The sequence below is a fragment of the Grus americana genome, chromosome 1, assembly GCF_028858705.1.
Source record: "Grus americana isolate bGruAme1 chromosome 1, bGruAme1.mat, whole genome shotgun sequence".
NCBI classification, from domain to species: domain Eukaryota; kingdom Metazoa; phylum Chordata; class Aves; order Gruiformes; family Gruidae; genus Grus; species Grus americana.
In genome coordinates, this window is record NC_072852.1 from 132,601,404 (window position 1) to 132,617,504 (window position 16,101).

The following is a 16,101-nucleotide window of genomic DNA, read 5'->3' on the forward strand; positions in this document are numbered from 1 at the left end:
GTAAGGAGCTTCCCTAGCAGTGCTCAGACCTAGCGGCTTGGGTTAGAGCTGTGCAGAATCCAGGGCTTGCACTCAGCTCTGCGATGAGTTGTTCTTCCAAGCTGGAGATCAAAAGGCAGCAGTGAGCCAAAAGATTTGCCCTGCAGAAAGTGGGGCAGGGAGGAAGTTACCAGGAGCCGCAGACTGCCACGGGCTGGTGGAAAGCCAGCGTGCATAGCCCTCGTGCCCTGGCTTGTTTCCTCAAAGCGGGGAAGGGACAAGTTGCAGCTACTGAGGGGCTTCAGGAGGGTAACAAGTATAGGCAAGACTGTATGGATATATGTGTTCACTGTAGTAAATTGATCTCTAACCAACCAAACCATAAGCAAACATTTGGATAATTCAGTATCACAACGGGCACTGACATGTGAAAGAGTAAGTTGACGGCATGTGCCAAACGCGGTGGAAACATCGACCTCTTGCTTGAAAGAGGCTCATGCTGGAGACTGCAAAAGGATCCAACTCCTACGCAGAGACTGTGGCATAGAGAGTAATCTTAGCAGCTAGCATTTTTGGTTTGAAGTGTAGTCAAATAGAACTGGAGAAAAATCAAGGCTATTTTGATGAAAATACTGATTTAGATGCTATTTTCTCTTTAGGTGGGTTGTAGGTGTTGGGCATCTTTGAGTATTGCTTATTGACTCTCTATCAGAGATGCTGGGTTTTTACATCTATTATGACTAGAAGAAATTCTAGTCACATAGAAACTTCTATTCTCATATATTTTGACCTTAACACAAGATGGAAGATAAAAACAGTTGAAAGTAAAGTCAACTGAAGGCATACATCTGCAAGAAACCAATCCTCATATTCCCATAGCATGTGGTGGTAAAGCCCAGTCTCTTTGATTTTTCAAATTTCTGGAGAAAAGTGTTCAGGTTCATGCTGATAAGTTGACGACAATTCCCATATACCACAAAGCACTATAAATTGAGGCATTCATAATATTTTGCATTTTTTTAAAGTAAAATAGAGTTGTCCAACACAGAAAAAGCATGGATTGCTGCCTTTTGAAAGCAACGAATAGCTGCTTGCATAAATATTATTTCTATCACCAAAATTCTACCTTACATTTTAGTAAGGTAGCTCATCCCATAGTTGAAAGCCTGTTAATGTTATTTGGCCAAATCAGTACAAAATGTCATTTGCAGCTGGAGACTTCTGGGTGCTGGATTGCTCTTACTTTCTTTCCCCCTTCAGCACGAGCTGGTAGGGACTCTTCTCAGAGAAGCTCTGTTGTGAGAGGCACAGGTAGCGCAGGGACTTTCTCATTTATGGCCATCTGCTTGCACAGCAGCTCAGGCATCTGTCAGAACGTGTCTCTGCAAACCTCTCACATTTGGAAGAAAAAGGGGTTTGTGATGGTTGGGGCACAACCTTCCACTGCTGCTGTCTGCGGCTTCTTCCTGTGCGATGGGGATGACACTTGCCTTCTTGGAGATATTACTGCTCCGCAGCTGTTGGCTGATGATGATCATTCTCTAGTCTGAAAAGATATTGTAAAACTATCACATTTCCAAGAAAATGTCAGTATGCGAAGCTTGTTGATAAATGATTGTTAAATATTAACATAATATAAAAGGAGTGAGAAAGGAAGATCCTCATTTCAATTTTATCCTGTGCCATGCTGGCTCTGTCTGAGATTGCTTCTAGCACACCTGCAAAACTCTGAGAAAAACATTTGAGCTATACCCTCTGGAACAGATCCTTTTAGGCAAAAAAGCCAGTGAAAAACAGCTATACTCAGAGTTAAAGTCCTAAAAATATTCATAATATCCTGTCTTCTCATCAAAAGCTACAGGAACCCCTGAGGAAATGACAACATGCTTGTAGTGCTTAAGGATGATGGTGATGATATATCTGTGTGTGTATATATATATATTAAAAAAATCTGGTGATTATATAGATATATAGACATACAGATATAGAGATATAGAAATATAGAGATATAGAGATATCATCTGATGCCACTAAACCTATTAAAATGGCAAAAGAGCAATTAGCTGAAGCTGAGCCCAGACGAGATTCAGGTGATGCTGGTCAGAAAGAGATGTCTTTAAAGACCAAAGCTTTGTGACCCATTTAGTCCTCAGTTTCTGCCAGGAGCATCGGACCCTCACTTGTCCACCTGGTGCAAGGCCGTGGGTTTCTGTCTGGTTCCCCTCAGAGGGTGTGTGATGAGGTTGAACAAGTTTGCAGAAATGTTTTCCTCTTTGCTGGTAATCTTGACAAGGGCTTGGCCATGGCATTTGTCTCCTCCATGCTGGCACACAGGAACTTGCTGAAGCCAAAGGTGACCCACAGGCTGCCTCTGGCTGGGAGCCTGGCTGGCCACCCTCCCTGTGCCGTGGCTGCTGTGAGCTCTCCAACCTGGCTCCAGTCTCAGTTGGCATCTAGCACCAGAAGATGCCTTGGCTTCTGTTTTCAAATCAGTTAATGAATGTATCAAACCCTAGCTATGCCAAAATTTGTGACAACAGCTATGACCCTGGGGGATGGTGGGGGTGAGAGGGACAGAGACGAAATGTTGGAAAATCCCCAGTCTTGTGGAAGAGCATTTGCTGCTGGAGTAACATCTCAGCGCTGGGAGCTGAGCCTGACGTTAGGAAGCCATTCTCCAAGGGAAAACCTCTGCTCCGGTTGTGGTGCTAACAAATAAAATGCCCCATTTAGTCCTCAGCTCCTTTCACTTCTCCCAGGATGAAACAGAGCAAAATCACCAGTCAAAGTAGCTTTCTCAGGTAGAGATCTGGCTTTATAACTCGCAAGAGACTCCCTGAAGTCCGCCATGGAATTTGCTGTTGCTATTGATTTTGCATGAAGCACTTTCATATGTTGTAGCAGTAAGTGACAGAAGAAAGCTCTGAGAGAGGAGAAATTCATAGCTATCTTTAAAGGAAAATAAAGTGAAAAGGACCGATTTACAGATAGTTGAATAAATGTAACCTAAATAGGACCAACTTTCCTCAGGTCTGACAGAGACACGGTTCATTTTCAATAGTCATAAGCATTGAGTGTTAACAGCAGCATCTTGAGGGATAACCCACTATATTACACACACAGATCCACTCCACCCTCCTCCCACGGGGATATTAGGGAATACTTGATAATGTTACCTACGACATTTTATGACATTCCTTCAGAAAATATGTTGAGAAACCCACACCCTTTCCTAGGAAATTTCTAAGCTATCGATTTGCTGGGCTGGAAATGGAAGACAATCCTGTGAGGAGCAGCTCAGAGTGATGGTTGATGGGTCTGCTGTCTCCATCATGGACACAGCACCATGTAGCTGAAGTCTGGAACCATTCCCAGAGCCAACCCCGAGATAAATATTCAGCGTTTCCCTTCACATTTCTCGTTCCTCTTTTACCAGGAACCTCTTTTTCCTCTTGCCAGTTGACCCATCTGACATTCCTGCCAATGACAGACAGCTCTCCTTGGAAGGCTGAGAAAGAAATAAAAAAAGGTGAGGTTGAAGCTGTGATACAGGGCTTTGTGTACCAAGCATTGCCAAAATAAATCCTACACTCAGCAATAGCTTTATCCCATGGTACTGCCAGTCCCAAACTTCAAGGCCGGATTTCCCTGTGTCAGAACAGGTATTTTAGCATTGCCTTCAAAAATAGCTTCTCAACCTAAAATTAATTTAGAGTGGGATCACCCCATTGTAGACGCATTGTCAGGCAATATAGATACAATACAAAGGCTTCTTCACCATATTCTTCCCTGCAGCCATGGCAAGTCAGAGCTCCAGCAACCTTCACTTGATGGTAAACCCTGGGGAAGCAGACACAGCTTAGAGAAGAGTGGTATAGTCAGACATGTCACTGGGGACTGGTCCAACGGATAGATTCAGGGCAAAGTGAGGGCAACGTAAACTCACCAATGCTTTTGTAGACGTCTGCAGTACTGTTCTTCCTAGAGGCTCATGTGTTCATGTCCATCACGAGCCACACTGGGCTATTCTCAGACTCTGAACAGGGAGGGAACAGGGTCCTCCGGGCTGCCAGCAAGGTGGCCACAGCTTAGGTGATGGTGCTGTCATGTGCATAAGAACCAAGGCTGGTTGGCTGCCAAATAATGTCAGGTAAAAACGCTCCTTCAGCTCAATACCCACCTACCAGAACCAGCACGGCCTACCTCATCTTGGGCATCATTGGTTTCCTAATGAAGTCAAGAGCTGTGAAAAAATAGCAACAGTCTTTTTCCTGTTTGTGCCATGACCCCACATTTTCAACCGTTTGGATTCATTTGCCACTATGCCAATAGATTTTTATTTTCCATTAATTTGACCTGAAATAACAAGGGCCTGCCTGTACAGTGGGCTTCCTTGGTCTTATGCTGAGAATTTGGGGATTAAAGCACGCCCAATCCAGACATGGCAAAAAGTCAGTTGGAGCCGCAGACTACAAAAAGGTGTTACTACATGGCAAAACATCCTTTCAATTCAAGCAGTTCTGATGGTGTCAAACCATCTGGGAGCTCAACCCTGCCCACATCCTCATAATGTGGCTGAAGAGGACCTCTGCTCCCCTCTGCCCCGCCGAAGAGGGGGCGAATGCTCCGGGAGCCGCTGGGCTGTCCTGCCGTGCCTCTCCTCGTCTCAAGCTCCTGCCAGAGCTGACAGCCCTTACTAAACCCACTGAAAGGGCACTCGAAGGTGGTCTGACGGGGAAATGTGGACAACAGGGAAAGTTACGTCACTCCTAATGGTGTTCTTAGAGAAAAAGCAACTTCTCCCTGTGAGGCAGGATTCATCAAATACATATGAAATCTACATATTTTTCAAAAAGAAAGAGTACGCAGAATCCCATGCGTCAGCTGGAGGAGTCTGGAAAAGTATTTTTTTCTTTGTATTGTCCGTAGAAAGTGATAACATTACCAATATTGTTATATCTTCTTAGCAAATAACTCTGCCTATTTTCAGTTGCTTGCTAGGTTTAATTCATCCTGCCTGTCATATTGCTACAGCTTTTTGCTGGTTGTTAGTATTATGGTAATACATGTAACACACCACCTGATTTGTACATCAGAGGTTAATATTCCCGTTGCAGTTTAATTTGCATTGCAGAGGTATATTCAAGGAAGCTGATTTCGATGTCTTGATAGAGGAAATTAATAGTAGAAATTATAACAAATTGTCAAATTACTGTTCTGAATATTAAGAATCAAAAGTAAAAGATGTGGAAGAAGCAACATTATGGTAATTTCAGGGAGCAGAGTGCCACCTTCTAGACTGCAGTTTTCACACATAGCAGCCAAAGGATTTGTGTGGGTGCGCTCTAGCTCTATAGCATGCCCAAGGTGCAGTACTAATTTTATTCTCTAAATATCCTAGAGTGCCATAGCACTGCTTTTAAAAACATACTTCAAATAGGGAGGATTTCACTAACCCTTCAGAAGATATGAAATGTAGATTCATAAAAGCCTGATTAAAACGTAAGAAACAAGCATCACTCGATGGAAGCTTGTTTTATGTTACTGAATGAGATACTTAGAGAGCCAATGGCTTTGGTTCTGTTATTTACACATTGTGTCACAATACAATTTTCTCTTTTTCATGAAGGAAGAAACAGCATGATTGTTTTCATTATCTTTCCTTCAGCAGTACTGGATGTTGTCACAGGAAAGATGAGTTACATCATTAGACTCTTTGTGGTAATTAATTCACTGAGGTTTCAGTGCTGCTCTACACAGTGAAGATAGGCATAGTTGCACCAAATATTCAAAATCAAAATATTAAGTGAATCCCACATTTTTCTTCAGTGTGGCTATCAATGTATTGAGTGTGCTAAATTCCACAGCTCAGCTCATTGCTGCGCCCCTGCATCTGGACTTTTGCATCTGTTACATAACAGTCTCAGGGTATCCTCTCTCTTGCACGTAGAGCCATGATAAGCATCACATAAATGACTACATTTCACAACAGTGACACAACTTGTCTTTATACTCCACATATGGATGTCAGAAAACACCATGCACATAAATGACTACAATGTTTCCATAGAAACTAATGTACTTCAGGCAGAAAAGTGGAATGAGGTTTATAAAATTTATTAAAAAAACCCCAAAAGTTTAAAAAAAGGAAGGACACCAAATCTTTGTCAAAATGCTGAGAAGATGTTCAGTGTAGCCCTTTATAAGGTATATTTTAAAAATCATAATTGGTTGATGACAATGACACTTGTCCTGGACAACTAGACTGTTGGCTTATATATTTTTCGCTGTATCCCTGTCTCTAATAATGTAACCTGGACAGTGTTTTGCTGCCAGACATCTTTACAGACGGTACTGAACGCAGTGCAGAGGTGCCTGTGGGACGCCCGTGCGCCCCACACGTGCCCTTTGAGGGCCTGGCAAACCTCACACTTCAGCGTATGGGTGGTTTGTTGCTGAAGAGAAAAGCAGAACCAGCTGACGAGAAGGCACTGCTACAGCTTTTCCTTCATGAATTTTACAGGAAAAAATGGGAGAGGCAGAGCAGGCACCACCTCTCCACCTTCCCTGAGTGATTTCTGTGCTTGGAGCAGCAGTGACCGGACCAAACGGGGAGATTTTCTAACCGAGGTCTGCCGACCCCGGAGCTGGGACGGCAGCATCCCTGCAGCCACACAGTTTCTGGCGCTCACATTCTATCCCCTCCATTCCCCTGCTCGCTGGCCCCTGTTTCAGCACGGGGCTTTGGTGCTGATCCTCGGTTGGAAATATTTCACAGTGACAGGAGAGTAGCTTCCCCCTTTTCGGCACCAGGCTGCCTGCTCCTTGGCAGCTACCTGCTGGCTGTCTCCGCTCCCGGTCCTGCTGAATCAGCACTGCTGGTAGCGCTGGTGCTGCCTCCTCTGAATTTGTAAGACCTGTAAATATGCATAGGCAAGTCTGAAAGGGTTACTGCAGCAGAACAGGAGAAAGAGTGAGTGGCATTTTTCCATATTTATTTTCTTTGAGGGACAGGGAACGGTTTAGTTTCGCCTGGCATGTCATCAAAACAGGTTTCCCAGCTCTGCCTCAAGTCTGATACAGACACAAGACAGATGTTGCTATACATTTTTCAGTAATTTTCCTATTCAAGTCTCTTGGTCTTCCCTCTATGACTCCTGCATAATTCAGGTTGCTTACAGTGGTTTGATGTTTCTCTTTGAATTTCTTCTTGTTTGTTTGCCCTCCCCTTTGCCAGTGACTAAAATCATAATACTTTACCACCAGTTGAGGGACTGCTACGCCACACATCAGCAGCGCGTTCCCAGGGCTCCTCTGCAATCCCAGCCCTGACGAGGAAGCTCTAACTCCTCTGGGTCTTCAGTGAGGCATGCTGGCCTACCCAAACAGCAGCTTTCACAACAAAAGCTAAAGAAAAGTCTCAGTGTACTGTTATCAGTGAGGTTGGTTTTTTTTTCCCCAGGCTATCACCCATTAAGGGTGAGGGTTTTGCATCATTTAATAAGTGATACCACTGCTTAGAAGTGTGTATATGAGCTGTTTTGGGAAGGGAAAAGTAACTAAATACATAGTTATGAGGTGGCTGAGTATCTAAGAGGTTGGGGGAGTGGACAATAGAAACTTTCACTAATTAGTCTTCTCTTCAAACTAATTCAGGTTCACCACAAGCAAAACCAATTTTTACCTGTGAGCCGGCAAGCGCAGCTCAGTTTGTAGCACAGCATAAACTACAAAAATCAGAGCTGCCACCCTCTCTTGGTGAGCTCAGCAGTGAGAGACCTGACACAGAGACTGAATTACTGCCTTGTTTTGGCAGCAGTCATTCCAGGTGGGAACGGAAACAGACACAAGGATTTGCAGCAAAAAGCCAACAGCCAGTTACATTAGGGCTGGATCCATCCATAAAGGATGTAGGAACCGAAGCATGTAGTTTTGAAAACTCTGGTGTCTCCAGTGTCTTCTGAACCCTATTTTAGGTGCCAAGACCCTCAGCACCTTAGTAGCGAGCCCTCTGGACATGCTTAACCCTGTCCTGCACCACAGAGGGAACAAAGGTGCCACAGAGGGGTTCCTGCTTTCAGGCGAAGGGCAATATTGCAGCATCAGTCCTGATGTGTCTTATCCCTCCCATGGAGCCAGTCTAAGGTGTAAATAAGCATGAGTTTCCATATATCAAAGCTAGGTATCTTCAAGGGTATTTAAACTTCCAAGTCAGTCTGCACATTGACACAAACCCTTTGTTGCCTTAACTCTAGATGCTGAATCTCCATTTAGAGAGACCTGCCCCAGGAACAGCAGCTCCGGCTGCACCTTCCTACTGCACAGGCACGGGTAGGATGTGTTTGAGCAATACCAGTCATCTCCTCGCCTGTCTCATCGGCAGCCCTTGTGAGGCCTGATCTAGCAAAAGATTTCACTCTGCATTGACTTTAACTATGTGCTATTCCTCCTTGACTTCAACAGAATTACTTATATGTTCATAGGTATGCACAAGCTTAAGCACTTTGCTACATTAAATCTCTTTCTTTTTTGAAAATGATGGAATCTGTTAAAAGCAGAGTAGGAAATGCTTGCTGCAGTCTATTTAGCAGTGAGAGCCAGAAAAGGCTCAAAGAATGCATAAGATATAATGGCAAGTAACATATATAGCTCAAACTGACAAAAGAGACGTTAGTGTTTGCATTCTTCTGCTCATTGGGACCCATTTTGAACATCTTGGTAAATCTGGATCCTCAGAAATTGAAAGTCAACAACCCTTAAGAAACTGGGTTCTTTCAAGGCATTCAGATGGGGCATCTTTAATCTCCAGACAATTCTGGAAACTTTCATATCACCTCCTTGAAGACTGCTGCAGATAGCAATTCCATGTAACCTGTCTGCATTGGTCCCTGGAACGCTATTAAACTTGTACTCAAATAAAAGTTCTTGTCTCCTTCATTAACTGCTTGTGGCAGGACCTCTCTTGCCGTACATGTACAAGAAGACTCCAGAATATACTGAGTGCTGATATGACCTACATTAAAATATATCCTAACAATCACTGTTGCAAAATCCTTGTATGCAACTAAATGTACACATATCAAAAAGCAAAGGAGAAGTGGCAGGATTCAGGGGCAGAAGAGAGAGTCTCTAGGAAGAGCATCTGCGCCCAATGAAGTTACACATCTCAGATCTCTGTCAGCAAAGTTGACAAGATACAATGCTTGCACTTTATCTAACTAAATCTCACAGTTCCTAATAAACACATAAAAATATACAATAGTGTGTTTCAGTGGCAAAGCTTACAATTTTATTAGAATGTACTATTACTGCAGCAGAAGAGCAGCTTATATTATCCATAGATAGCAGTTGACTGTGAAATCGGCAGATTGGGAACTACCAGTTGGCAAACAGACTAATTCTGCCGTTTTTCTTACAGTGCATAGTTAGAAGCTCTCAACGATATTCTGTTGTACTGCAGAGGCTGCAGGGCTGAGCTTTTGGAGCTGAGAAGTTCCAGGCATTTTTTCTGCTGGTTTTGAGGAAGATTTTGATGGCTATGTTCCTGCTGAGTAGTAGCACGGAGCTGCATATGGTCTCAGCAAGGATAATATGCCGACTTGGGCAGCAAGGTATTTCATTCCAGCCTCTTCTCGTGACAAGACACGATGCTGTCCACAGAGGGTAATGAACCTGCTTTCACAAAGAACGGTAGATGTCTGCTGGTGATTCACATTATAAAAACGTGTTTTTCTGTTGCTGAGGTCTTAATCCTGGTTCCCTGTTTGTGTGCAGTCGTGTTAGAATTATGTCTCTCCACTGCAGTCTATGAACTTGTTAACAGCTGTCTACATCCTTCAGTTGTGATGAACTCTCTTTCTGTGATTTCCCCATAAGTATCCATTTTTCTCCAATCTTTTGGCTGCCGTACTCATGCCCATCTGCTAACGTGGCAGGATGCTGCTTCCAGATTGGACCCTTGCTCCAGCAGAGGTCCCGGGAGAAGTTAGGGTTATGCCAGTAGCCTGTTTAACACTGTCTCACAAGTGAAAAGGTCTTCCCCTGTGCCAGCTCCGAGGAATTTGCAACCTGTCTCTCTTTACACTCTGTTCATGTTGCAAAACCATTGCGCTGTTCCTCCAACAGCCAGGGTTGTCTGGGCCAGATGGCCCTCTTTGCTGCTCAGCTGGAAAAGATCTGAGGTGATTCCTAAAACAGCCTGGTGATCCCAAATCCAGGGATTAAGGATGCAGGCGTTCAAGTATTTCCTCTGGCCAGTGTGTACAAAGCCCTTGCTTCCATATTCCTGTGCCTGCTGAAAGGTCAGAAGAATGGCTTTAGGGTGGTTGTTGCTTGTTGCTTGGAAAACTTTGTGTCTGAGTTAACACAGCATTAATTTGTCTTAACTTCCAAGGTAACAATCCGAAAGAGACTTGCATTTGGCAGATTTTACCAGAAAGGTGACTTTTCCTGCATAAATAGCAGGCAGTTCATAACCAGAAGAATATATTTATTAGCAGAAAAGAAGGTAAAAATGAATGAGGTCAAAAGACCTTCTGGTGACTAATATCTTGTTACTCACTGGACCATAAAAATCACTTGAGCTGGATGAGAGTTTGCATTCCTTCTGTGTAAATATCATGCTGGGGATGGCTGGTAATACTTTGGGACCAAACTAAACAGCAGAACCAGAAGTGCCTGTTTACTCTAAGAAAGCAAACATCTTAAGTTGTACAACCTGCCTTAAAACTAGCAATGTGTACAGTGCTTGCTCTCATGAAAGTAAAGAAAAATATTCACACGTGTAGTTCTTCTTTAAAATGACTCCTTAAAGTATAAGACATAGGCTAAACAAGAATGCTCATGCACAGAAAGGTCATAAAATATTAGTGCATTCAGTAGAATGTACAAGATCTAGAAAATGGTCTTCTTTTATTTTTCACCCAAAAGGTAAAAATTCAATAGAAGAAAAGCTACAACTCTTATTAGTTGTCAAAGGGCCAACTGTTCTTGCTAAAACTCATTGACATAAATTGCAATAAATGGGACTGTTTGCTACAGGAACAGCTAATTGGAGTGTTTGATGATGACCTCTCTATTTTTTTTATTAACAGCAACCAAAGAGGCACTAGACTGTGAGAGACCGTCTTCATGTACACCTAGATATTAGAAGGAAGCAAGAGGAAATAAACTCCATATGGGAAAGAAACTGGAGTGTTGATTAATATGATACAGAGCTGCATAGAGGAACCAGCCCAGTGCTTAAGGTTTATTTCTCGTGAGCAGAGCTAGGCTAACACTGCTGTGCTTGTTCAAGTGGTATTAGCCATGCTTGGTTTTAGAATGTTATCCGTGTTATCTCCTAACACGGATAATACAATTACACCTTGAGAGAAGTAAATCAATCCTAAGGACAAACCACTGCTGTCTCTGCTATGGCACGTTTTCACCACTGCTGACTCTCAGAGTGGCCATGTTCAGAAACGTTTGATGGAAGGAAAGAGAAGTCATTACCCTGCCTAGGGAATAGAGAAGTTTCAGAGAAATGGAGCTGGGAAGAGAGGACATGGGCACAGATGAGAGTTAATGGGAAGAGCGGATCAAGTGGGTGTAAATGTTTAGGCGAGTTCCCGGGAATGCCTGGAATCTTTATTGATGGTGAATAAATCTCAACAGAGCTGACAGCTGCAGGGAAGCTCAGAGGGCTGGTCTAATGTATGAAATGAGGCATAAAAAAGGAGACTCGTCCAAATTGTCATCTCTATGCTGCTGCCTTATCATCAGTTCTGACACAAATATCACTGAGGAAAGATTTATGGTGTGCGCTCATTTTAGTTCTTTGGATAATTGGATGCTAAATACACACAGAGCTCATCTTCCAGATATTTGAAGTCCTTCCAAATTAGGTAGTAGCTCTTTTGGAACTAAGGATTTCAGTAGCCTGCCCAAACATGCATCCCTTCCCCCTCGATGGTGGACCTCAAATACTTTAGCCTTAGCACACCTTTGAACCATTCCTGGGCAAACTACAGGTGTTCATTTTATTTCCTTGGGGTAGTTTATTAGCTTTTTTTTTTACATTCAGGCTTAACATGAAGATCAAAGTTGTATCCACATCATAAAAATTATTAGCATCTGTTACAGGCGGCCAATTGTTTTGGTCAAAACCCGCCCAGCCTGGATTGCAATCAGCCCCAAAATCATCAGCAGCATTTACCTTGCCCTCGCTGTCCAGATCAGCATCATATTGGACTGGACGGAGCCTTGAACCATGCTGAGCTTTCTGTCACTCATGCATCTAAATTCCTGCCCCCAGGAAGCAAGAGCCCATCCGTATCAAGGGGTGCTCCCCTGCATAGGAGGAAATAAATCATAGCGAACTATGAAATGGGCAGACTGAAGCAAACCTTGGGATTAGAAGAAGAGGGAAGAAGAGAGCAAAAGGGAATGGGAAAAGATAAAGAATAAGACCTTGTTAGCAAGCCTAAATGAGATCACACAGCATTGTCCTGGGGAACAAACAAGGGGAATGGCAGAGTGAGCCAGTACAGATGAGGGGGCTGATCTGAGCGGAAACAAAGAGCAGCACTACTGGTGAGCATCTGAAAAGGTCAGCAGAAAGGCTTGGCCTCGTTGTGTCTTTGAGAAGAACATGACTGTAAGAGCTCTGTCCAAAGAGACGCTGTGCTCCGGAGCCAACCTTTCATGGCATCCTTCCCTGGGTGCTCCCCCTTGCTGAGCCAGGCCGGCAGTGAACTGCAGAGCGCTTTGTACTGACTCAGCTTTGTTTGACCAGCAAAGGAGAGCCGCAGCTCAGCGCTCCCTTTTGTCCTGCGGTGCTTGTGTAGGCACACCCGCTCCAAGGGGAGCATTTTAGAAATTCAGCAGATAGCAGCATTGTATAATCACCCGATCAGCTCTAAGCCAAGTAAGGATCCCAGGGCTGAGAGGATGCTATTGCAAGCAGATGTCTTGTCTAAATCACAGCTCCTTGGATCAGGCGGTCATATTGTCTCCATGGGAAAGCCATGACTGCTCTGACAAAATGTGGATTCGGAGAGGAGATAGAAAATAATCACCCTCCTCTCGTTATCTGCAATATTTCTTTCATCTTTTTTCCCATTTGCTTATTGAATCATTTCAAACGTGCCCTTGTTTCCTTGCCCCTGGCCCTTCCTTTTCTGTCTCCAAATCATCTTTCAGGCATTTAAAAGCTTTTTCTCCTCCTCTCTTATTTTATCATCAGTTAGGTTTCTTTTCTCTGAGAAATTTGGGGCTGAGAGCCCCAACAGGAGCCAGTTGGTACAGCTTTACTGGTGGCACTGGAGCTCTGCTGATTTCTTCTAGGCAAGGATCTGGCTTGAAGATTTTAGAAGTGCCTGCCTTCCTGATGTTGCCACTTTACAGGGCCCTTGCTGTGCAAATTGATATCTTCAGAGGCCTCTTCAGATGCTAGTTCATACAGGAGGCACTAACAACCCAAAGAGGCAAGGCAAGAGGGTTTTTAACACCACAAGGTGACAAAGCTGTAGGTGTCTGTATGCAGGTTTCTGGTCAAGTAGAGGGAGGAGAGCGAAATGCCTAGATCTCACCCTGCGGAGTCTTAATCTACCTCAAACTGCCCTCCGGTGCCTGCGAAGGGTTTGCTTTCTGCTTTAGCTACAAACTGGAGTTCAATCTCACCGCACTCGCTGCTGCGCAGTGGGTGAAAACTCTTGATCCACGTATTAATCATCTGAGTCAACACACGAAGTCACTGTCAGAGGCAAGTGAGTAATCTACAAGGAGCACTGTAAATATATGGAATAAATTCTGTCTACTTTTCTGTTAGCTCGTTGTCCTCCAGTATCTCCTCGTAGTCCTCTAGGAGACGGGAGATTTCTCAGATGTATTCATTTTGTAGATTTCTTTCCTTGGAGATCAGCGGGAGAAATATCATTGGGAATATGCACAATTTGTTATTCAGAAGTCACGCTCTGTTGCTTAGTCATATCCCTGCTTCTCTCTTCCCGGCTGGAAGCATTATGTAACATCTGTGCTCTACATAAGGGTGGTAGCGGGATGGGCTTCACATATACGTGTACATATACATATATACATATACATATGTGTATGCACGTGTATTCTCAAGCATCTGTAGAGATAAATCAGTCTTAATCATGTAGTTTCTGCTTCCAGCAGTACATTTCTCAAATCTGTGGGGAGACTTGATTGCAGACCAAAAGCTCTGGAAAGGTGAGCCTGCACAAGGTAGAGCAAAAGAAAATCCCTCATGTTAGTAGCCCAAACCACTCTGGCATTCTGCTGCTGCTGCTGGCAGAGTAAGCATAGCAAGCGCATCTGCAGAACCCAGTGCTGAGAATCAGCATGTGGTGCAAGAAACAACTAACTCCCGCATTGCAACAATCTTGTGGCTTCCACAGCTCCAGCCAGGGCAACCCAAAGGCTTCTGCAACCCATCTTGGCAGGCTAGAGTCTGATGAGACTGAAAGTGTATCTAGAAGTCAGTGCAATTTTAAGGGAGCCATGGCAGCAATGTGCGCAGGACAAATAGAGACAGAAAGAATACAGTACCCGGCTACAGCTCAAATTGTAGAGTGATTTTCCCTTTTAAAATAAAAGAAGCATCAAACATCACTGCCCACATGTCCTTATATACCAGCCATGTCCAGGCCATGTTGTTTACCCAGATAATTAAGTCAGACTGTCCTTCATTAAGAAGGCAGAATTGCTTCCCTTTTCTACTGCTGAGTGCATACAGCCAGGTGAAAACACCACAATTTCCTATGAAAAAAGTGAAAAATAAATACACACTAGAAAAGAAACTAAGAATAGAAATAAATAAGCTGGAAAATAGGGCTTCTGCCTTGCAAGTCAGATCCAATGGCTTTTACCACCCCTGCTCATGTACGTGCAGCAACACAGTGCCCCCTAGACCTCAGCACAGATTTATTTCAGAATTAGCTGTGCGCAAGTGACACCAAAGCAATACCATCATTTCCCAGCACACCTGGTTTCCCCCCAGAGGTTCCAGGTCCAAAAGCTGAGATCTGACAGGTTTTTCATGGTGTGATTGCAGACATGTAAATTGGAGGCAGCCAATTTCATTTCACTCACAAGCTTAAGAAATGTAAATCTGGGGCTCTGAAATATTCTAATTACTTCTCCCCCACTGGATCTTTGTGGCTTGAATAACACTAAAATTGCATGACATTCCACCCCCAGAAAATACATAATTCATATCTGCAATCCAGCATCTGTATAAGCTCTGTTCAACTTCAGGGACAACATTAATTTCAGAATGAGGGAATCCCTTATTTCTTCAGAGGGGTAAAAATTTCCATGTCGAATGCAATTTCCACATTACTCACCCACAAGGAAGCAAGGACCGCGTTGGTGGCGTGTGCTCCTCCGAGCCGGTGGTTCACGCGTGCAGTGGGAAATATCGTTCTGCTTGATGGACGTCATGTTGGCATCTCAGACTGACCGTGGTGGGGCCTTCACTCTGTCACCAAAACTGACCCAGTGGCGCTGAGACGGGTGACTGCGGCAGGGAGGCACCTCACTGGGCGTCTGCTGGGAGGGTGACTCGGGCACCAGTGGGAACAGGGAGCAGCGGTGGCATTTACATTGGTTAGTGGAGAATAAGAAGGCATTCCCGGTTGACGTATTTTGATAAGTGCAGAATAAAGGATCTCTCTAAACTGCTTTGGTTTCATGACGATCAGCTCCCAGGTTAGAAGCAGAGAGAGCTCTGGGGCCTGCAACAGAGACTGTGTGTTCTGGCAGACAAAAATCTGGAGGTTTCTGTAAATGCACAAAAGGAAGCTGGGAATTAGGCAGAACGCTCTAATAACGGGTGTGAAGTGTGCACGAGATGAAGACGTGATGAAAACGTGTTTGTTCGTATCACTTCTGTGCAGCATCCTCACTTTAACTTTGTATTTATTGTATTCCTTTGAAATGTAGCTGCTTTGTAAGTATAATTAAGAACGGGTGCCCTGCACTTTGCAAACATGGGGATGCTGCTATGGCAACAGCAGGGGAACGCAGAGAAGCAGCTCTCTCTGATTAATGTAATTACATAGCAAGCATGTATAATGCCTTTAAATACAGTTTACTTTTGCATGAAGGAGGCATAAA

At 43.9% G+C, this 16,101-nt stretch overlaps 1 long non-coding RNA gene across 1 annotated transcript; it reads right to left on the minus strand.

Annotated features, from left to right (window-relative positions):
• Positions 1-9,398: 9,398 nt before the first annotated feature.
• Positions 9,399-15,774, minus strand: LOC129215546 (uncharacterized). The gene is made up of 2 exons (XR_008580023.1): positions 15,330-15,774; positions 9,399-14,199 (listed from the first exon to the last, which is right to left on the minus strand). It is a non-coding gene; the product is annotated as an uncharacterized LOC129215546 (long non-coding RNA).
• Between the last annotated feature and the right edge of the window lie 327 nt (positions 15,775-16,101).